General features: G+C 36.2%; 1 pseudogene; it reads left to right on the forward strand.

Annotated features, from left to right (window-relative positions):
• Positions 1–22634, forward strand: part of LOC102125479 (transcription factor IIIA-like) — a 48814-nt pseudogene extending 26180 nt beyond the window's left edge.
• The last annotated feature ends 2045 nt before the right edge of the window (positions 22635–24679 follow it).

Consider the following 24679-nt stretch of genomic DNA (forward strand, 5'->3'; position numbering starts at 1 on the left):
TAAAAGAAATAAACCAGACATTATATCCAGAACACTGTTATATTTCTATTAGGGGCAATGTATATTTTTTTAAAAATAGAAATAAATCCAATGTAGTGATTCCTGAAAGACCTAAACACAGAGTTACCATTTGACCCAGCAATCTCATTACTGGGTATATACCCAAAAGAATAGAAATCATTCTATTATAAAGACATGGACATGTGTATGTTCATTGCAACACTATTTACAATAGCAAAGGCATGTAATCAACGTAAGTGACCATCAATGATAGAGATAAATCAAGGATAAAGAAAATGTGATACATATATACCATGAAATCCCATGCAGCCATTAAAAGGTACAAGGTAATGTCTTTTGCGAAGACATGGATGGAGCTGGAGGCCATTAACCTTAGGAAACGATCACAGGAACAGAAAATTAAATACCACATGCTCTCACTTACAAGTAGGAGCTAAATGATGAGAACACATGGACACATGGAGGGGAACAACACACAAAGGGGGCTATCAGAGGGTAGAGACTGGGACAGGGGAGAGGATCAGGAAAAATAGGTAATAGGGACTAGGCTTAATATCTGGGTGATGAAATAATCTGTACAACATCCCTGTGACACAAGTTTACCTGTGTAACAACCCTGCACATGTACCCCTGAACTTAAAAGTTAAAAAAAAAAAGTTTGACAGGAAAGAATAAAAAAGTTAATGGCTAAATATATATAATACTTAAAAACAGATTAAATAAAGGTCAAGAAAATCCCCCCAAAACCCATAAATCTATTAATTTTAAAATGATTTATTATTTACTATTTAAAATTTTTGAATCTACTATGTATCATACTGGATACTTTTTATACAGCTTTGCTAGACCTCTCAACATACTGATATATATTTATCAGTATTATACAAGGAAAAATAAATGAGGTTCATGAGTATTAAGTAACAAGGCAAGACTACGTGTTTAATTAGTGGTAGTTTTGAAGCTCATTGACCAACGGCTGCCAGGGATACATCAGAGCTTGCTGTAGCAAGGAAGAACACTCCACAGGCAAGTTTTAGGAGTTTCTGAATCTGAGGAAGTCAGGACAGGCTTTTTAAATAGAGTCTTGGGGCTTGGTTTAAGTGGCTTTAAGAAGGGTTGTGCAAAACAGAGGAGGTTAAAAATGATAAACTGAGATAAGCAAGGGCTATTTGCTGATCTCAGCTTATAAGCAGAATCTATTCACCACCTTCTGCACACATTACCCATAAGGGAACTAGGTATGTTTAAAAGGCTGCACTCACTAAGCATCACCCATCCTGAACCCTTGTGGTACCTTTTGCTGAAAATATATTATTTGACCTCATCATAGAAAAATGTAGCTTGGAAAAAATTTAGAGTGCTCACATTCACCAGTTCTCAAAATGATCGACTTTAGTTATGATGTAGATAGCTGGAACTAGCAGAAACTTCTGACAAATATATATGTTTAGACAGGACATGAGCTCTGCTTTTAATTTTTCTAGGTCATATAATCAGTATATATACACATTTTTTTATTTAAGAAAAATTATTATTTGAATTTTATGTACATAACTTACACTGAACTCAAGTTTGAACATACGTTGGATTCTTAAATGGGACTATTTTTTCCTTTGAATATTATTTACTTAAATAGATTTCCAAAGCAAGAATTTCTTTATTATCAATTTGCACATTTAAACAAAATAATATATCTAAGGTTGCTAATTAAACTAATAGTAAAATACATGTGTTCTTTTTTTTTTTTTTTTTGAGATGGAGTCTGGCTCTGTCGCCCAGGCTGGAGTGCAGTGGCCAGATCTCAGCTCACTGCAAGCTCCGCCTCCCGGGTTTACGCCATTCTCCTGCCTCAGCCTCCCAAGTAGCTGGGACTACAGGCGCCCGCCACCTCGCCCGGCTAGTTTTTCATATTTTTTAGTAGAGACGGGGTTTCACCGTGTTAGCCAGGATGGTCTCGATCTCCTGACCTCGTGATCCGCCCGTCTCGGCCTCCCAAAGTGCTAGGATTACAGGCTTGAGCCACCGCGCCCGGCCATGTGTTCTTTTTTTAATCAACAATTCATTAACAAGTGCATAAATTTCAATGTTTGACATCCTCAAAAATCATAAATTAAGAGTTGCTGGTTTGTAAATATGTCACCAAGTAAAATCATCATTGTAAACTGTATAATTGGCAGTGAATTACAACTAGAATAATTTTTGTAAAGTTTAAATATCACCACTGGCTTTACTTTTAATAAAGCTATGTTTTATAAATTATCTTTATTATTTGGACAGATTAAAATATTTAATCTAACTATATTTGAGATTATTTCCTATTTTCGTAACTATTATTTTATGAGATTTATAACTTTATTCACTTGGTAAGCATTAATTGAGCTTCTACTCTTGTCAGACTGTTATAGGCATATAATAATGCACGAGACCAACTCCATCCCCATTGTTCTGAAACTTACATTTTTTCCGAATGATGCAAACAACAACAAAAAAAGAAAAATAGCTAAATATAATATGACACAGTAATTAGTGTCATAAAAAGTTAAGTCAGAGAAAAAGACCCAGAATAAAGGGTAGAGTGGGCAGGGATACTTTTTCAGGTCATGTGGTCACCCAAGTCTTTTCTATGTAGGTGCTATTTGCAGATGTTAATAAACTGAGAGTGAGGCATGCATGACTCTGCATCAAACGAGCTCTCCTTCCCTGACTAGATTGCTGAACTGTTTTATGGTACTAATTAATATCTCATTATATATGTAGCTATTTTATTATCTGCTCCCTTGGAATGTGAGCTTAAGGATGACAGAAGTTAAATCAGTCTTATTCATCATTGTATCTTCAAAGAGAGTACTATAAATATATCTAGTTTTACAGATGAAGCAGCAAAGGCCCTTTGGCAATCAAGTGCCTTAACCAAAATATCACATAACCTAATAAATAGGATGAGAAGTTAGGAAGAAGAACAGAAAGTATGTTAAGTGCTCATATGTGCCAGATATCATGACAGGTGCTTTATATTATTAATCCTCAAAGCACATGTAGCAAGCTGAGTAATGACCCTCTAAATATCAACATCTCAATCCTTAGAAACTGTGACTGCCACCACATAGGTAAAATGTGTACCATATAGGTAAAATGGGCAGATGTGATTTAGCTAAGCATCTGGTGATAAGGAGACTGTTCTGGATTGCCCATGTAGGCCTGGTGTAGTCACAGCAATTTTGTAAGAGGGAGGCAGGAGAGCAGAAAGGAAGTGACTTTGGAAACAAGAAATGGGCATGATGAGAGGAGGAAGCATGAGCCAATGAAGGCAGGTGGCCTCTAGAAGCTGGAAAAGGCAAGGAGATGGATAACTGCCTAGGGTCTCTAGAAGGAACAAGCCCTGTCAACACCTTGACTGTAGCCCAGTATAACTGATTTTTGACTTCTGGCCTGTAGAAATATAAGAGGATTCATTTTAACTTTGTGTTGTCATAAGCCACCAAGTTTGTGATAATTTGTTATAGCAGCCAGAGGAAATTAACACAGCTGCACAGATGGGGAACTCAGGTAAAGGTTAAATAATTTGTCCAACATTACAATATCTCTGTAGCAGAAAGTTAATGTAATTTTCCTGTACTCTCAGCCAAAGCTCCAAAGCTGATAATACTAGGCAGAAATTGCCCCCATATTTTAGAGTGTCAAGTAGTTACAAGTAACCCTTATAGTATTTAATCCAAGATGGCAGCATTAAGTCTTTTGACCCTCACGCCCACAACCCATCCAGACTAAATAAGGCCAGGTCTAGAGGAGTTTACGTATAGAGGGAATTCATTTGGGTTGTTGGCTTGTCAGACCAGAGGAGAGTAATGGGAAATGGAAGCTTTTTCTCTCCCAAGGCAATGTAACCTTAGAAAAGCGTGTAGAAAGACTGGCAGTGGCTTTAAAAGATGTAGACTCTTTCTCACACCATGGTTGAATGTTTATGAGCCACAGATTCTCAGTCTCATCTTGGGGCATTTCTTGGAGGAGAGCACTAGACAGTACTTAACTGAGTCCTATGAAGGGTGGATGCATTTATGCATATGAAAGCTTAGGCCTCTTTACTGCATGGAATCTTCAATGGAAGAGAATGTGGCTTGAGCAGTCCACTACTGCACAGGAATGTGTAGGGAAAAGAATAAAGGGACTCGCACTTCCACCATTGGAACTGGCAAAGGTGCATGGGCCAATAGAGTCAGGATAACATAGCCCAGCTTAAGTCTTTTTGAATGTACCCTAAGAAAGAGGGAAGCCTACCAAAAGGAGAGTCTTCAGAGCCTGACACCTATGTGACAATAGTGTGCAATGTAGAGGTCCCTACAAGAACTCTTTAAATATTCACACATATACCTTATATAAACAGTCGTATATGGATGCTGCCAGGCAACAAAAACAAAGGCACAACTATAAAAATAGGGGGAAGGAAGACATTTGTATCTCTTCTACCAACTCCCCTTTCTCTCCTCAGTCTAGAAGGAGGTAGAGAAAGAAAGAAAAGGATGATGGAAAGTGAAAAAAAGTCAACATGCCTTTTGTCACTAGAAGCCTTTGAGCCATGGATCAATCTTGAGTTGTGCAGAAGAGAGAAACTTTGAATGGAATTAGAGTTTGGAGCTCTGATTTAGATTGGAAAAGAACATCTGAATAACAGAGAGTGAGTCATAATGATTGAAAAGAAAATAGAAGTGACTTGAAAGTTATGGGATGTTCATAATGTACCATCAGGGGGTGGAAAGATTTTGAAGAGTTCATGAAAAATAAAGGGGCTTCCTGAACACATTTTTAAGTTTAGCTCACTCAGTAAGCCAGTTAACCTTGTAAGGTATGGAATGAAGCAGCTGGGGCTTGAGAACAGACCTCTAATATTTTTGTCAAGTTTTTTACACCATAATTGGTTTCCAATCCTCCTAGAAATCACTTTAATATTAAAATATAATCTCTTATGGATTTTACTTCCAGTGAATATGCCTTTCTAACACATTATATGATGTACTGATTTTAGTAGTCATCCATCACTTCTCTTCCTGCGTTAAAGAAACCATTTGAACTTTACACTTCCTCAGTGAGATGTTTTTCTTTTTCTTACTAATTTATCCTTTCATTTTCGGGTTTGCCTAACTTTGTTCTTCCTTGGAAATTTGCCCATTTTTTATATAGTAGCCAAGAAGGGGAGAGATAAAATTCTAAGCAATTAAAAGATTTGTTTCCAGGAAAAAAAAATTAGGTTACCTTTAATAACCTGGGGACAATTTTAGTGTAACCTTTAAGATTTATGATTAAAATGAAAGGAATGAAGAACATGAAACAACAATAAACAAGAAAACAAAAAACTGGGGAACATTCTTTTGTCTAAGTGCTTTCTTGAACAATTCAAGGTGGCTTGAATATCAACCAATCAAGAGACTGTCAATTTGAATAACTCAGTTCTGCTAGTAGAAAACAAGCAATAATGAGGGAGAAAAAAAAAATTGTGTTCAGTTATTAAACAGCCTAATTACATTTATAAGATAATTAATTAAGCACCTCTTGAGACAAATTAAAGCACAAAATATTAGTAAAGCTGCCAACTTTATCCAACCCAGGGCCCGCGGGCCACATGCAGCCCAGGATGGCTTTGTATGCAGCCCAACATTAATTCGTAACCTTTCCCAAAACATTATGAGATTTATGCATGGATCTTTTTTATAAGCTCATCAGATATTGTTAGTGTTAGTGTATTTTATATGATGTGGCCCAAGACAATTCTTCCTCTAATGTGGCCCAAGGAAGCAAAAGATTGTACACCCCTGTCAATTATACAAATTGTCGTTGGAAGAGTGAAAGCGCTCTTCTTTGTCCCTATTACTTGAAAACTGCTAAGACTCAAGATTTCTCAATTTTCTGTTTCATATCATGAAGCTTAACACTATGGTATTTAAACTGACATATATTAAGTATAAGCCTGGATGGCTCCTTCTATTCTACTTAAACATCGTAAAATATATGTGTCTATCAAAAATGTTTCAGCCTACTATGTATGTGTTATTACAGTATTTAATGGTCATATTCTTTCCCTTCTGATAAGACAAGCAGTTAGTTACCGAGTTGCAAATTGTCAAATCTAGTTGGCATATTAGCACTTGTCTAGATTATACTCCCCTCATAGTGGAAGTCGGTTGTCCAAGATTTCTCACCTAATCATTTGTAGAACTTGAATCCGTGAGCAATTCGACTGAGTGCTGACTCCTATCCAGTGCGTCCACCCTCTCGGAACAGCATTTTTTTCTAAGCTCTGAACAGCACATATATTTACCATCCCCACCCAAATAATATGAGATAAATTGTGGGACAAAATATCATTTGCTATTTCCGATTTTCAAAATGCAAAACTATGTTGTTTTGTGAAGTGCCTTTCCTCCTCTTTTTTTGCCTCCTCATTTCTGTGGCTCTAATCCTTAACACTTTTAATTATTCATGCATTTGAACAACTTTGAAGTAGAAACTGCTACCTGGGACCTGGGGAATCAGTTTTAAGAGAATAGCACAAAAAGTAGGAAGATGACAAACTGGAGAACTTGGATACTGTAGTTTGACCCATTTTCCAATCACTCAATGTTACCTTATAAGGGTTTGCTCTATTTTATGCCAAATTAGGTGCTCATGACAGCATAAAAATAAAATAATTTCCATCAAGTTTCTGTAATCATTTCTGAATGAGTTAGGGAAGACTGAAGCTCTTTAACAATAGACTCAAAATCTAACGGCTCAGAAAAAATAGACATTTGTTTCATTCTATGCCATAGTCTAAGGCAGTGCTCCCCAAAGTAGGATCTGTGTAGCCATAACCTGGGAGCTGTTAGAAATAAAAATTCTTGAGCTCCACCCTCTATCTATTGAGTCAGAAACTGATACTGAAGGCCAACATTCTGTGTTTAAACAAATCTTCCTGGGTGATTCTGATGCAAATCAAAGTTTGAAGTTCACAGAGCAATCAGTCCAGGAAAATGTGTGTGCACAAGGATAAGAAGGAGGTTGTCTCTACTCCATAGAGTCATTCAAAGACCCAAACTGACTGAATCTCTGTCATCCTCAACATGCCCACATGAAAAAGGAAAGTATAAGTATATGTGGGATGTTTTCTAGGACAGTTACAGTGCTTCTTTATAAGAAATTCAGCACATGGTCACAGATCACTGCAAGGGAGGGTGAAAAATGTAATAGAGTTTAACAATAACATACTCATCTACTGTAAAAGAGAAGAGAAAGGATTTTGGTAGTCATCTGATAGTCTCTGCAATGATGACATAATTATCTGTGGATGATCAAGTCTGCTGCTCATGTGTTGTACCTGTTTTTTTTTTTCTTTTTCTTACATTCCCATTGTTTTTGCTTTCATGAGGGTACTTGCTTTAATTCTGGCATTGGTCAAGTATATTGCATAAAGAGAGCTGATGATTAAGCTGATGAAGTAACAGGGTCTGTTAGTCTGTTGGTGTTGCTAAAAAGGAATACCTGAGACTGGGTCATTTTTTTTAAAGAGGTTTATTTAGCTTATGTTTCTATAGACTGTACAAGAACCATGGTGCCAATATCTGCTTCTGGTGAGGGCTTCAGGCTGCTTCCATACCTGTTGAAAGGTGAAGGGGAGCCAGTAGCATGTTCAGAGATCACATGGTGAGAGAGGAAGCAAGGGAGAGGGGAGCGAGGTTGCAGACATTTTTTCACAACCAGCACAGGGGCAGTGGGGCCTAGGTTACTAAGAGAGAACTCACTCATTACCACAAGGAAGGCACCAAGTCATTCATGAGGGATCTGCCCCCATGACCCAACACTTCCCTTTAGGCCCCACCTCCAACATTGGATATCAAATTTCAACATGAGGTTTAGAGGCTCAAATATCCAAACTATAGCAGAGGATAATTGAAAAAAGAGGAAACATTGTCAGATGTTGCTGAGAAATCAATTAAATGGAGACTAAAACTATGCCTTGGATTTGGCAAAATGGAGGTCATTGATGACTGTAGGAAGGAATGTTCCATAAAATAATGCTATAGAGCCATGTTGGCATGGAGTGTCTTAGTAATTGGAGAACAGAGACAAAAGAGTATAATTTTTTTTTTTTTTTGAGATGGAGTCTCGCTGTATTACCCAGGGTGGAGTGCAGTGGCGCAATCTTGGCTCACTGAAACTTCTACCTCTCAGGTTCAAGCAATTCTTTCTGCCTTAGGCTCCCGAGTAGCTGGGACTACAGGTACCCACCACCACACCCCGCTAATTTTTGTATTTTTTTTTTTTTTAGTAGAGACGGGATTTCACCTTGTTGGCTAGGTTGATCTTGAACTCTTGACCTCAGGTGATCCACCTGCCTTGGCCTCCCAGAGTCCTGGGATTACAGGCGTCAACCCCCATGCCCAGCCATAAATAATTTTTAAAAGAAGATTATCTATAGAGTGGAGGAGAGATAGGGCTCTAAGTACAGGAAGATGTGGGATAGAAGTCTGAAGATTAATATATTTGATGGAAAATATATAGTTGAGAAGTTGTAGTTGAATGCTCCGGAAAAAGAAGTTGGCTAATATTCCTGAGAAAGTATAATGGAGCACAAACATACCAATGGGAAGGATGATGGAATGTAATAGGAAGTCAAGAGACATTCACAGATGTGGAGAAAATTAAAGTAATCATTGGGAAAAATGAGACAAAATTTATAGAGTAACACAGATGGATTGCTGAGCGTAGTAAAGAACTATTTGAAGTTACCTTGCACACATCTACACAAAACCGTTATAATTGCACATTCAATTGCTATATTAACTTGGATGTCAAAAAGCCCTAAAATTACATCTATTATAGTTTCTGTTAATTTTTTTGTTTTATAAAACATTTTACTGGCCAAAATTAGAAAAACTATAATATTTTACTCTGCCTAATCCTGCTTAATTAATCATTATTAGGAATTGTTTAGTCAGTAGGTTTATGATAAATACCAAACTTCATAAATTTAGTAAGTCTCCCAAGGCTTCAAAATTAGCACTCATGTGTAAGAGGTTTTAATAACATGACATCATTTCTCTTTTATTGGAATTACAGAAAATTCTAAAAAGAAACTCGTCAAATAAGCCAATACTTCATGTTTATTAAAAATAATTAAGAAAATTGAGTACACATATTAACATTCAGATTTTTTCCCAGGATTAAAAACAACATGCATTTCTCGATCATTAAACATATTATTTTAAAAATCGAGTCTCTAGGTGCTTACAGATTGTGAGCTGGGCACTTATGTAATGCCATGCTTTCATCCTAGCAGTGGGACTTCTTTAGACTTCTGAATGTGTCATGCACTTTGCTAAAGCTCACCATGTTGCTCTGAAAAGTTGAGTCAAGCCTAGGTGTTCTCTGAGAGCAGATTCAGAGATTCTAACTACTGCTTGAGACTTAAGATTCACCACTTACCTACAGGCTGAGTAATCCAGGATGCCCTACCACTCAAAGCACAATACACTAAAATCATATAGAGATTATCCTGAAAATTCATTGTCAATACATTCACATACAATTTCCAACATTTGTTAGGAATTGAAATACTTAATTTGATCCATTAAACTGTATTTGCATGTCCCAGGTTGCTTATCTTTCTAAGTAGGCATATAACCTATTTTTGAAAATAATTTTCAGATGGTTGTTGGTTGATGGTTAACATAGGTTTTCAAATAACATGGGGCTCCTTTGAGTCATTATTGGTAGAGGCATATATAAGTATCTTTGCTACCTGAGATCTCTGTGATGTGTATCTAGTTCTTTTTCTACCTGGTCTCTACCTTTAAAGGTGGGTCTCATGAGAGGACATATTTATGGTTGGCCTTTATAGGAACATTTTCCCACCTCTTCAGCAGATGTAAGAACACAAATGGGCTTTATCAAATTAGATTGTCATAATTTTTACAAATCTGTATTGGATGATTTCTTTTTTGATTTGTGCAAAGCAAAGCCTGGTTTCATCTGACTGTGAGTGTTGAAGAACTTTGTAGAATTATCAGTGCTTTCTAGAAGTGGTATAATTTTTTAAATGATTTATACTGTCTCAACTACAATAAAGGAATCCAAGAAAGACCACAGAATCAGAAGAACTATCAGTTATTTAGCCATTTAGATAAATAGTTTAATTTCTATAAGTGAATAATTCTTTTAAATAATTTCAACATATATAATGCTGTGGTCAACAAGTTAAATATCCCACCCTCAAAAAAACATAAAACAGGCTGGGCACGGTGGCTCACTCCTGTAATCCCAGCACTTTGGGAGGCCGAGGCGGGTGGATCACAAGGTCAGGAAATCAAGACCATCTTGGCTAACACGGTGGAAACCCAATTCTACTAAAAATAAAAAAAATGAGCCACGTGTGGTGGCGGGCACCTGTAGTCCCAGCTACTCGGGAGGCTGAGTCAGGAGAATGGCGTAAACCCAGGAGGTGGAACTTGCCGTGAGCCAAGATCGTGCCACTGCACTCCAGCCTGGGTGACAGAGGGAGACTCTGTCTCAAAAGCAAACAAGCAAAGAAACAAACAAACAAAAAACATAAAACAAAATGAAACAAATACAGGCAGATGGCAATTTGGCATAATTGCATTCCATTTTTATGGAATTGCATTCCACATTAATTTCATTTTTATATTCCTCAACTTTAGTGAAAATGGATTATGTATTTATCCACATAACCAATTATTATTTTGCAATTATATTTAAAAGTTTAGTAATACAAAGGTTTCTCCATTGATTATATACTAAATTTTAGTTGTTGCTGCATAACAAGAGAGCAACAATGTCTATTTTCAGGTTCACATCCTTACTGTCTTATTTGACAATGCTAGGTTCATGAATAATTGGTATTTTTATTTCTTCTCTGATCACTTATTCATTCAACAAGTAGTTATTAGGCTTCCTATCATTTGAGAAGCATTTTATAAGGATTGTGGATACATAGAGGAAAAAAAATAGACAAAGCTCTGCCTTCCTGACATTGGAGAAACCCTGAAAATAAACAAATTAATATATATTTGTTGATGAAAACTGGAAAAGAAAATAAAACAGAACAAGAAAGCTAGAAAGCACTGGGTTTATTTTATACAAGACACTCAGGGAAGATCTCTGATATGATGACATCCGAGCAAAGACCTGAGCAGGTGACTTAAATGAGGACATTTTGAGGAAAAAGAATTACCCTGGAGTGCATTCAAGGAAGTTCAGAAAGGCCAATGAGACAGAAGCAGAGTAAGTAAGAAGGTGATACAGGTATGGTCAGATGGTTAGCAGCATCAGATGGGGAAATTAGGGATTATAGGCCATGGTAAGGACTTTGACTCCTACTCTAATTAAGGTGAAAACCCACTATAAGAGTTGAACAGGGAAAAGACATGTTCTGATTTAGTTATAAAAGGATCATTATTATGGCTTATTTGTGGAGTATATCCTTCAGAGGAATGAGTGAAAGCAGCGAAGCCAGTTAGGAGGATATGTTAATAATCCAGGTAAAATATATTGGTGACTTGGACAAAGAAGAGGTGAGACACTTAGAAGCATACTAGGTATATTTTGAAGGTGAGTTGGCAGAATTTGCCGATGGGTGGTTGTGGGTATGAGAAAAATGTATGAGGAAAGAGTCAATGATGAATATTCCCTATCCTCCAGCTACTGGAAATTGGAAGAATAGCATTTCGACTTATTTGTATAAGCAAGAGTGCAAAATGTGAAAGTGAGGTGGGGGTGGGGGCTGGAGTTTGGTTTTAGATATGGTTAGTATGACTAATGTAGACTGATATTATTTATAATTACAAATGCAAGATAGATAATTGAATATATGAACCTGGACTTAATTGAAGAGTACCACAGTAAACATAAATTTCAGAGTTTCAGATGGCTGAGATCATCAAGGGAATGGATGTACATTGAAAAAAAAAAAAAAAAAAAAAGATGTTAGGGCCAAGGACTGAACCCTTAAATATTTAAGGATTAAAGTTGGAGAAATGAGGGAAAGCCACTTAGACTGAAAGGAAACCAGTAAGTTCATAAAGCACCCAGAAGAGAGTGATAACTTAAAGACAAAGGGGGGGCGTTATCAACCAGATCTAATATTGATAATGATAAGAAAGAGAGGGAGTAAGAATTGGTCATCAAAAGTGGGACTGGTAAGTAACTACTTCTCTTAAAAAAATCACAAATAAATCCACATTATTTTATTTTTGTTGTTAGTGTACTTGCAGTCTTGATGTATTTCACCTTAGTTTTCCCTCTAATTTAATGTTCCTTATATTTTGATGCTAAATTATTTTCCAATAAAAATGCAAACAAAATATTTAATATCTCTTTTCTTATTCCCAGATCTGTTATTTGGTATTGTATTTTGCTTTGAAATATAAAATCCGCAGCAACATTTTAAACATCTCATACTTGTTATCTGTATTAAATGGAAAAGAAAGTTTTATTAGCAAGTAAAGTATCACTTATTGGAGTTTTACTCTAAAGTTAGTTTTTCATGTCTAGGATTCATAGTCCCTGATAGATTGAGTCAGTTATCTTTGTTAATTTACGGCTGAATAATGCTTGGAAATAAATTTTGTATTAGACAATCCTCACCTTAAGTGAATTATAAATTATACACTAAAACACAACATAATAACATTTACAGTATTAGCAAGATAACTTTGAGGTTGAAAACCCCTAAACCATACATCTTATTTCATAATACAAAACACTTTGCCCAATATTGTTACATGACTTCATAAAATAATTAATATCAAGTTTTTTATTCCTTCATAAAAATTCCATATATTTGTTGAATTTTTATTAGAGTACAATGTTCTTTTACAGCTACACTATATATAGTATACCCACACTGTATTATATATATATATCATGATACTGTATTTTTATTTGCAGAACTTATCAAAATTATGACTAAATAAAGATTTGTATAATTATGCAATTCTTAATAGATCATATACTCACACAATTCAAAAAGTATTCATGCAGTTTAAAGTCTCCAACCTGCCCTGGGTGCCTTCCAATAAATCTCACCCACCTCTATCCTTGACTTTCATTTGCCATCAAAGTTAATTGTTAATGTCAAATTTTTAACATATGTACACACATGCACACACACACACACACACAAACATACATCGCTTATCAAGCAAGTACAAATAGGATTCCTGTTTTCTACCTTTTTTAACATAGAGGTTGTTGTTAGATACATTGTCCTATACTTTTTTACTTAACAATTTACTCATAAAATAATATAAAGCTTTTTGTATTACTTCATAAAATAATACTATATATTTGTTGAGTTTTTACTAGAGTACAATGTACTTTTATAGCTATGCCATGTACTATATATGCTATATTCATGCATCTATGGCATTTCAGGTGTATTAACTATTATTGAGTACCTACTGTGTTTTGGGTGCTATTCTAATAAGTGCACATACAACAGAACACTGTAGTTTAAAAACTGCTGCCTTTATGGCTTTCACATTCTAACATGAGATAGCTTGAAGATATTGTTGTTGTTAGGGTTTTTGTTTGCAATTTGTTTTTTCCGTACTTACCATTTCGTTGAAAGGATGGTTCATAATTTAAGTAACACTTACTGCTATTACCAATAATTAAACTTTCACATTTATAGTTTTAGCATGGCTTTAGAGATAGCTGTAGAATAAATGTTCCACAGGGGGATGTCTAGATTATAGGTATTTGAATTATAACTTTTGTATGTTTTATCAAATTGTCATCCATAGCATATATAAGATGCTTCTATCTATTCTTCATTTATGGAATATTTTTATCAAGAATGATTGCATACATTTCCTGATGTGAAGTTCATTCTCACATTGTTATGCAGAAAATCCTATAGAATCCACAAAAAAAAGCTATTAGACAAATAAATGAGATTAGTAAGTTTTCAGGATCATATTATCTGTGGATAAAGACAGTTTTATTTATTCTTTATCCTTCTGGATGCCTATTATGTATTGATTGCCTTATAGCACTGGAAAGAACCTCCAGTGCAATTTTGATATAAATCAAACCCACACAAAATCATCACAAGAAAACTATGTAACAATATCACTTCATGAATATAGATATACATATTATAAACAAATCAAATCTTACAATATAAAGAAGATCATACATCATGATCAAATATGTTTATCCCAGGAATGCAAGGTTGGTATTTGAAACCAATTAATGTAATACACCAATATTAACTAAACAGAAACTCCTATGTGAACAAAAAATTTTTTTGAAAAAAAATTAAATTCCATTACTAATAAAAATCTTCTTCAAACTAGGGATACCTGTATAAGAGAAGTTCCTTAACCTGATTAACAGCATCACTGAAAAACCTAAAGCAAACATTATACTTAATAGCAAAAGACTAAATGCCTTTCTTTTAAGTGTAGGAAAAAGACAATGCTGATTGAGATGTGAAAGAATTGGAAAGAACTTCAAAATAATTGTTTTTGTTAGTTTCCACTTCCCAAAATTTCTCATCTTCATTGTTTGTATCTAGAATTTAATATTTTTGATGCTACTGAAAATTTTAATTTCAAATTGTTTATTGTTAGTATATAGAAATGAAATAAAATTTTTATATACTAATGTATCCTGCAACCTAACTTATTGAATGTATAGGAATATAGATGTTCATAATATTCTCTCATTATTTTTTAATGTTTCAATAATTTTACTGATAGAACATTTCTCATTCTTGATATTGGTAATCTGTGTCTTCTGTGTATTTTTTCTTTTCAGTCTTGCTACAGATTTACCAGTGATATAGATAATCTCACAGAACATGATTTTAGATTTATTAATTTTTGTGTATTCCTTTCTGCTTTGTACTTCATTGATTTATGCTCTGATCTTTAGGGTTTTTTTTGTTTTGTTTTTTGTTTTTTACTTGACTTTGCATCTTTTTCTAGTTTTTAAAAGTGGAATTTGAAGTCATTTATTAAAAACTTTTTTTAAAAATTTTAAGTTCAGAGGTACATGTGCAGGTTTGTTGCATAGGTTAACTTTGTCACAGAGGTTTGTTTCATCACCCGGGTTTTAAGCCTAGTAACCATTAGTTGTTTTTCCTGATCGTCTCCCTCCTCATAGCCTACAGTGTGTGTTGTTCCCCTCTCTGTGTCTATTTGTTCTCATCATTTAGCTCCCACTTATAAGTGAGCATGTGGTATTTGGTTTTCTGTTCTTGTATTAGTTTGCTAGGGGTATGGCCTCCAGATCCATCCACGGCCCTGCAAAGGACATGATCTTGATCTTTCTTATGGCTGCAGAGTATTCCTTGGAGTATATGTACCACATTTTATTTATCCAGTCTACCACTGATGGACTCTAGGTTAAGTCCATGTCTTTGCTATTGTAAATAGTGCTGTAATGAACATATGAATGCTCGTGTCTTTATAATAGAATGATTTATATTCCTTTGGGTATATATCTAGTAATTGGTTGAATCGTATTTCTGTCTTAGGTATCACCATACTGTCTTCCACAATGGCTGAACTAATTCACACTTCCACCAACAGGATATAAGCATTCCTTTTTCTCCACAACCCTTTCAGCATCTTTTATTTTTTGACTTTTCAGTAGTTGCCATTCTGACTGGTGATAGATGGTATCTCATTGTGGTTTTGATTTGTATTTCTCTAATGATCAGTGATGTTGAGCTTTTTATCATATGATTGTTGGCCACATGCATGTCTTATTTTGGAAAGCATCTGTTCATGTCATTTGCCCACATTTTTATGGGTTTGGGTTTTTTTCTTATAAATTTGTTTAAGTTCCTTATAGATCCTGTATATTAGACCTTTGTCAGATGTACAGTTTGCAAAAGTGTTCCCCATTCTGTAGGTTGTCTATTTACTCCATTTATAGTTTCATTTGCTGTGCAGAAACTCTTTAGTTTAATTAGAACCCATTTGTCAATTTTTGCTTTTGTTGCAATTGCTTTTGGCTTCTTTGTCATGAAATCTTTGCCCAAGCCTATGTCCTAAATGATATTGTCTGTGTTGTCTTCTTCCAGGGTTTTTATAGTTATGGGTTATATTTAAGTATTTAATCCATCTTGAGTTAATTTTTGTATATGGAGTAAGGAAGGGGTCCAGTTTCAGTCTTCTGCATATGGCTAGCAAGTTGTCCCAGCACCATTTATTGAATAAGGAATCCTTTCCCCATTGCTTGTTTTCGTTAGGTTTGTTGAACATCAGGTGTATGGTCATATTTCTGGGTTCTCTATTCTGTTCCATTGGTCCATGTGTCTGTTCTTGTACCAGTACCGTGCTGTTTTGGTTACTGTAGACCTATAGTATAGTTTGAAGTCAGGTAACATGATGCCTCCAGCTTTGCTCTTTTTGCTTAGGATTGCCTTGGTTATTTGGGCTCTTTTTTAGTTCCATAGGAATTTAAAAATAGTTTTTTCTAGTTCCATGAAAAATGTCAATATAATGGAAATAACATTGAGTCTATAAGTTACTTTGGGCAGTATGGTCATTTTAACGATATGGATTATTTTTATCCTTGAACATGTAATAGTTTTTCATTTGTTTGTGTCCGCTCTGATTTATTTAAGTAGTGGTTTGTAGTTCTCCTTGTAGATATCTTTCACCTCCCTAGTTAGCTGTATTCCTAGGTATTTTATTCTTTTTGTGGCAACTGTGAATGTGCGTTTGTTGGTGATTTGGCCCTCAGCTTGACTGTTGGTGTATAGGAATGCTAGCATTTTTTTTACATATTGATTTTGTATCCTGAGACTTTGCTGAAGCTGCTTATCAACTTAAGAAGATTTAGGCTAAGATGATGGGGTTTCCTAGATGAAAGATCATGTCATCTGCAAACAGGGTCAATCGTGTGTGTGTGTGTGTGTGTGTGTATGTGTGTGTGTGTCTGTGTATGTGTGCTGAATTGCATCCCTCCAAAATTCATATGTTAAAGTCTTAACCCCCAGCACCACCTCAGAATGTGATGACATTTGGAGATAGAGTCTTTAGAAATGTGATTAAATGAAAATGAGGTCATTCAGGTAGGCTCTAATTCCATATAACTGGTGTCCTTATAAGAAGAAGACATTATGACTGAGTAAATAGAGAGGGAAGAGCATGGGGAGAAGATGGCTATTTACAACCTGAAGAGAATGTCTCAGGAGAAACCAACCCTGCTAATGCCTTAAACTTTTAGCCTCTAGAATGAGAAAATAAATTTCTGGGCCGGGCGCGGTGGCTCACGCCTGTAATCCCAGCAATTTGGGAGGCCGAGGCGGGCGGATCACAAGGTCAGCAGATCGAGACCACGGTGAAACCCCGTCTCTACTAAAAATACAAAAAATTAGCCGGGCGCGGTTGTGGGCGCCTGTAGTCCCAGCTACTCGGGAGGCTGAGGCAGGAGAATGGCGTGAACCTGGGAGGCGGAGCTTGCAATGAGCCGAGATCGCGCCACTGCACTCCAGCCTGGGCGACAGAGCGAGACTCCGTCTCAAAAATAAATAAATAAATAAATAAATAAATAAATAAATAAATAAATAAATTTCTGTTGTTTAACCCAGGTTGTGGAACTTTGTTATGGCAACCCTAGCAAACTATCTATCTATCTATCATCTATCTACTTAATCTATTTATTTTTATATGTAAATATGTAGAGATGTATACTGACATATTTAATTAAGAAGTATGAAATTTGTTACTTTAAATATAGACAGCTTATTTTATATCAATTGTACTTAAGTAAAGCCACTTTTTTCCCTGAAATTTGTGCAATATACCTGTGAAAAGATATATAATTTATTGTAACTGTCACTACCATTTATTCAATATAAGAGATAGAAATTATATTAATTTATCATGTTAGCTGTATATGCAACTTTTGAGAATCATCAACAGAACAAAGAAAGCATTAATACCTGCTTTTTCTTCTGAGACACTTTTTGTTTGGGCTTATGCTGTTGTTTTAGCTAGCAATTTATGTCTGTAGTTTCTTGGGAATTTAGAAATGTAAAAGACAAACACTTTTTTTCTTCCTAACTGTCTCAGGAATGGACATTTAAAATATGCAGATAACTTCCTAATTCAATCATTTTAGAATAAGAATTTTCAAAATGAATTTAAAAAATTAAAAATTATTACCACTATTAATTCATAATCCTGTTTTACCTGTGGTATAATGTAGACATATAGTATTTTAGTTTGGGATTTTTAATTTTTTAATATCTTTACTTAGTTTTGAGATTTTGGCTAGAGACTGGTCAATTGCCCTTTCTCAGAGCCTGATTTCTTCCACACTCCAACCACTTCCTTAATCAGGTTCTTATACTGTGGGTCATTATGCACAAGCCCCAATCGCCCCAGGCAAAATATCAGACAATTAGGAACAGCATTATAGCCAAGGAGAAGGCAGTCTGAGAAACCTAGCTAACCCTGCCTTGCTTGCCATGGATACCCTAAATAACTGCCTCCTACAGCTCTCTTTCCCTGCTATCCTGTCCCTGAGTGCAATTCCCTATATGGCCCTGCCTGGCAGCTTTCTCTTATTAATAGCTGAAAGTAATAAGATATTCTGCCTTTCATATATTTGAGTGACAGTGTGTTGTATCCTTCCATCAAAATAATCCTTAAATCTTATAAAACAATTTGCACTGTGAGCAGATAGCATGGCCGTGACTGCTGACTCTTGGATAGCTTTTCAAGAGGCTGCTCTTGGCTTACTAATTGGTTCCAGACCTCTATGAGAGTGGCTTGGACAGAACTTGAGCTTGTGCTTTAGCCTTGTTGCCTGCTGGCTGTGTCTGTCTGTGCTTGCCATGTATCCCCACATCTCTCAGAATATTCTAATGAGCAGTGCTACCAGATTAAACTCTGGAGGCTCAAGAAAAGCCTTGATGGAGGCTCACCCCATGGATATGCGAGCGATGGGCCACTAAAACTGCACTTTCTGGGGCTAGGCATTCTATCCTCTTTCTAGTCACTGTGTTCAACAGAGGCTGACCCCAGATGCCCTTACCTCTTTGTTTCCTTTTTTATTATGTATACCAGAAATAAAATGTTAAGCCCACCAACTGACTCTTAGACCCTTTCCTTGGCCAAGGGCATTCCAAAGTTAACCTGAAACACTAGCTCAGGGCCACAATGGGAAGTAGAGGCTGGAAATACCTCATTATACTCTCCTCCCTTTGAAATTCAGGCACAACTGAACAACATTAACGTTAAAACAGAGACCCTGTAACTGATAGAACAGACTATTTCAGTTTGACCAGAAACATTTACCATCTATTCTCTGTGAAGTCTGCTACCTGATGGCTTCACCTGCACAACAAGAACCTTGATCTCAATAAAACTTGTCTTAATGCAGTCACTTTCTTCTATTCCATATCTTTAGATAAACTTTAGCAACAAAGTGCCAATCAGAAAATCTTTGAATCTACCTGTGACCTGGAAGCCCCCACCACTTCAGGTTGTCCCACCTTTCCAGACCAAACTAATGTACATCTTACATGTATTGATTGATGTCTTCTGTCTCCCTAAAATGTTTAAAACCAAGCTGTAGCACAACTGCCCTGCACATATTGTCAGGACTTCCTGAGACTGTGTCATAGGCATGTCCTTAACCTTGGCAAAATAAACTTCTAACTTGAATGAGACTTGTCTCAGATACTTTTTGGTTTGTAATTATTACTTAGGGCAGAATGATGATTTGTCCATGTGTTTCAGGCAACCTTTAAATAGAGATGTTGGCTGGGTTCCCCCATGGTAAAGCAATGGCACCCCTGTCTCATAGTCAATGTTGCTCTGGTCGGGTAGCCATCGACCTGTCTTCTTTGCTGCATATTTTGTTGCTGTTTTTAGGGAACTTCAAGTTCCCCAGATCCTCAGGAATATCATGGGCTACCCTGTTGGATACCAGCCATTCAATGTTTAACCCAGAGAGGCTGTCTGTAGCAAGGAAACAAATATCTCACCCCAGCAACCCCCTCTAAACACCTGCAAAAGTTACCCAGTTGTTTAAATGATGTAAGGCCCCTAGCCAGTGTGATTGGGCTTTAGTAAGTGCCCCTGCACATCAACATGAAAAGGGACAAAAACTTAAAGGAACTTATTGCCTGTCCCAAGGAGAGGTGACTACAGCTCTCAATCTTTCACAGGTAGACTGAGAAGCCTTAGGATGAAGAATGGCTGCCTATGAGGCAGACCACTGGGCTCTTTCTTCCACTCCTTTCCTGTAACTATGAGACACAGACGGAAACTAACAACCATGACTTCAGGAGGCTAGAAGCCCAAAACAGAGGAAAAATAATGGAATAAAGAGAAAACCTTGACACAGGAGAAGAAATTTTAAAATAAATAGTTTGTGTACATAGATATATATTTATTGATTTACTTATATAACTCTGTATATATATGTATACACAAAAAAAAATTATACATAAATTAACCCAATTAGAAATCCAAAAATCTGCTAAAATATTTTTAATAAAACTAATATAAAAATTGTACTGATTGGGCTTTTGTTTCTGTAAAAGATAGGTTCTAACTTAACTTTCAGATCTGCTAAAATACACCAATTGACAAAGCTTTACAGACTTAATCATACTGGGTCTCAACTTGTAGTTCTACTCAAGGATCTCACTACATTTAAACATAATACTTCCGATATTCTTGGGAGAGTAACTAAATATAAAATAGAGCCCGGTCCAGTAGTACATGCCTGTAGTCCCAGTTACTTGGGAGGCTGAGGAGGATCACTTGAGGCTAGGAGTTTGCAGTCATAGTGAGCTATGATTGCATCTGTGAATAGCCACTGCATGCCAGCCTTGGCAACATAATGAGACCCCCATCTCTTAAAAAACAAAACAAAACAAAACAACAACTTAAAAAAAATTTAAATAGAGAAAAAAATAGGTATTCTTTTCTTTCATTATAGTATTTTCTAAATTCCATTTTTAGCATATATGTTCTGATACAATGAGTAATGCATTAAAATTAAGTTAAGTTTTTGGCACGGAAAAATTAGCTTGAGAAACAAGACCCTATGGGTCCCCTTATGAAAACAGTTAAGATGTTCCAATGTGAAATTTAAAAGGACTGTCAAGACTTCAAACTTATTTATATAAAACCTAACTAATATTTGCAAATCTCAAAAAAATAGGTAAAGACAGATGCATCAGGGTGGTTTATTACAATGCTGTGGTTTCATCTATAGTGATTCTCATGCATAATACCTAATATTAAAATTATTGACATCATATAACTAATAACCAGTAAATACTTTGCTATTATAGATTTTGCTAATATTTATCTTTGGTGGCTATTTCAATGGCCTCTTGACTGTATTTTGCCTTTATCTCCAAGGAAAAAAGTATGCTTTTCCTAGGTCACCTTGTAGGGCAACTCAGTAGTGTTGCCATTGCATGCAATCTTTGCAGACAAGAACTTAACTGTACCCACCTTTCTCCAGAAGCACAGGTTTGATGTTAAGTTGATAACATCTTTCTCCAAGAAGTTTTACTTGACATACTCATTATAAACATAAACATTCAACATCTTTTAGTTCTTTTTTCATTCTGGAGGCAATATATTCCAATTTACAAATTCTACTTAATGTCTCTGATATTGCTGTTTCCAAATAAACTCACCTTAAATGGGGATCACTCAAATAAAAGGCTCTAAATTCTGTCCATCTTAAATTTAGCTGATCCTGCAGAGGCCCGTGACTACAAAGGGTGTGGCAAAGCATTCATCAGGAGCTACCCTCTGAATTGCCACATCCTGATCCACATTGGAGAAAAAGCCTTTTATTTGTTCTGCTAATGGCTGTGATAAAAAAAAATCCCACACAAAATCCAACTGGAAGAAACATTTTGCATGCAAACATGAAAATCTGCAAAAGCAATATGTATGCAATTTTGAACGATGTAAGAAGACCTTTAAGAAGCATCAGCAGCTGAAAATCCATCAGTGCCAGCATGAAAATAAACCACTATTCAAGTTTAACCTTGAAGGATGTGGAAAACACTTTGTTTCACCCTGCAGGCTGAGAGGACAGATGCAGGTTCATCAGAAAAATATATATCAATAGGGATGTTCTTTTGTGGCAGAAACATGGACAGAGCTTCCAAAGCACATGAGAGAAATCCATAAAAAGGAAATAACATATGATGTATGCCAGAAAACATTCAAATGTGAAGATTATCTCAAATAACCTGTGAAAACTCATGCCTCAGAATGAGATGTATGTCAACATCCAAGAGACGGCTGCAGCAGAACTGTATTTAATCTCCAGAGCTGTCTTCTTTCTTTTCATACGGAGAATCACCCATTTATGTGTGAACATGCTGGCTGTGGCAAAAGGTTGGCTATGAAACAAAGTCTCACAAGACATGCTATTGTGTATGAGCTTGACAGGAAGAAAATGAAGACCAAAGTAAAGCTATCTTCTGAAAAATGAAATTTGTCTTCTCATCTCAGTAAAATATCCCTCATAAGAGGAAACAAGAACAAGGTTTATCTTTGCATGAAAATGGAGAGTCATTGAATCGTATTGATCTCGACCGCTTCAATACTTATTGTTAGCTAAAAATCAGCTTTCTCTGTTTAAAAGACTACAGACCAATGAACTCAGTTATTTTCCATCAGAAGTACATTTTTTGTTATTAAAATCATTGATTTAGGAAAAAAAGAATGACAGGCACTTGATAGATTCACTATAGAAGCTTTAGCAACCTCCTTTCATACCTCCTGAAGTCTCTGGACAACTATGATGGCCATAGGCAGCCCACAGACTTTTGAAATGAGAAACTAACATTCCTGACCCTGCACTATATATAGCATTAAAGCAAAAAATGTTGACCACATACTGGGACCTCCTGGAAATAGAGGCCCTTGCAGACCTTGAGCCTGTGATTCTCCATAACCAGTTGCCCATTATGCCTTGGGTCATAAAAGCAGCATCCCAAAAACTCAGCACTGCTACTGAGTCCTCCTTAATATAATATGGAGCTGTACCTGGTCCCTCTGGATTATTAACCTGGAAGGGGTGGTCTCCACTGTCCTCAATTCCTTGACAGATGCAATGGTGTTAGATGAAGTCACCTTTCTCTCAAACCCATTGGCTATATGAAGAGCCCCTTGGGATTAACTGAGTGTTCAGCAATGGGAGTTTGTAGGCTGTATGGATGACACCGTCACCATTGTAAGTGACAGAACACACTGAAATTTTGTTGCTTTACCTTCCGATAAAAGGACAGAACCCCAGGGTCAGCACGATTGGCTGGACTTCAGGCAGTCATCTTAACACTGGATGCCCTGGTCAGCAAATTGCCTCACAAGCAAATGTTCACAAATTATTTGGTCATTGCCTAAGAGTTGTCCCTTCAGAATAAAGAACTCTGTGAATCCCTTGTTTCACAGATATCCAAAATATAAATCAAAATCACACATATATGAAGCTTCTCTAGGACACTCCTTTTTCTCCTTGGAGTTCCAGATATTAGTGGTAGTAATCAAAGCACACATTTCATGTCTCAGAATCACACCAGGCTCTTGAAAAAGGCATTCAATATAACTTTCATATCCCAAATATGTCCAAGACAACTGGTTTAACTGTGAGGCCTAATGGGCTCCTCAAGAACTTGTATTTAAGTTACAAAATAACCAGTTAACCCCTGAATGGATATCTCAGTCTTGCCCCAGGCATTAATATCTCTCAACTCAAGGCCCTTCAGCCAACTCAAACCACTTTAAACAAATCTTATTTTGGTGTTTTAGCCATGAAGTCTTTGCCCATGCCTATGTCCTGAATGTTATTGCCTAGGTTTTCTTCTAGGGTTTTTTATGGTTTTAGGTCTTACGTTTAAGTCTTTAATTCATCTTGACTTGATTTTTATATAAGGCGTAAGGGAGGGTTCCAGTTTAAGTTTTCTACACATGGCTAGCCAGTTTTCCCAACACCATTTATTAAATAGGGAATCCTTTCCCTATTGCTTTTTTCAGGTTTTCAAAGATCAGATGGTTGTCAATGTGCAGTGTTATTTCTGAGGCCTCTTTTCCGTTCCATTGGTCTACATATCTGTTTAGGTACCAGTACCATGCTGTTTTGGTTATTGTAGCATTGTAGTATAGTTTGAAGTCAGGTAGCATGATGTCTCCAGCTTTGTTCTTTTGGCTTAGGATTCTCTTGGCTATATGGGCTCCTTTTTGGTACCATATGAGATTTAAAGTAGTTTTTTCTAATTCTTTGAAGAAAGTCAGCAATAGCTTGATGGAGATCACATTGAATCAATATATTACTTTGGGCAGTATGGCCATTTTCATGATATTGATTCTTCCTATCCATGAGTATGGAATGTTTCTCCATTTGTTTGTGTCCTCTCTTACTTCCTTGAGCAGTGGTTTGTAGTTCTCCTTGAAGAGGTCCTTCACATCCCTTGTAAGTTGTATTCCTAGGCATTTTATTCTCTTTGCAGCAATTGTGAATGGGAGTTCATTCATGATTTGGCTCTCTGTTTGTCTATTATTGGTGTACAGGAACCAGGATCTAAGTAAACTAAAGAGCTTCTGCATAGCAAAAGAAACTATCATCAGAGTGAATAGGCAACCTACAGAATGGGAGAAAATTT

This window comes from Macaca fascicularis, chromosome 3 (genome assembly GCF_037993035.2).
Source record: "Macaca fascicularis isolate 582-1 chromosome 3, T2T-MFA8v1.1".
NCBI classification, from domain to species: domain Eukaryota; kingdom Metazoa; phylum Chordata; class Mammalia; order Primates; family Cercopithecidae; genus Macaca; species Macaca fascicularis.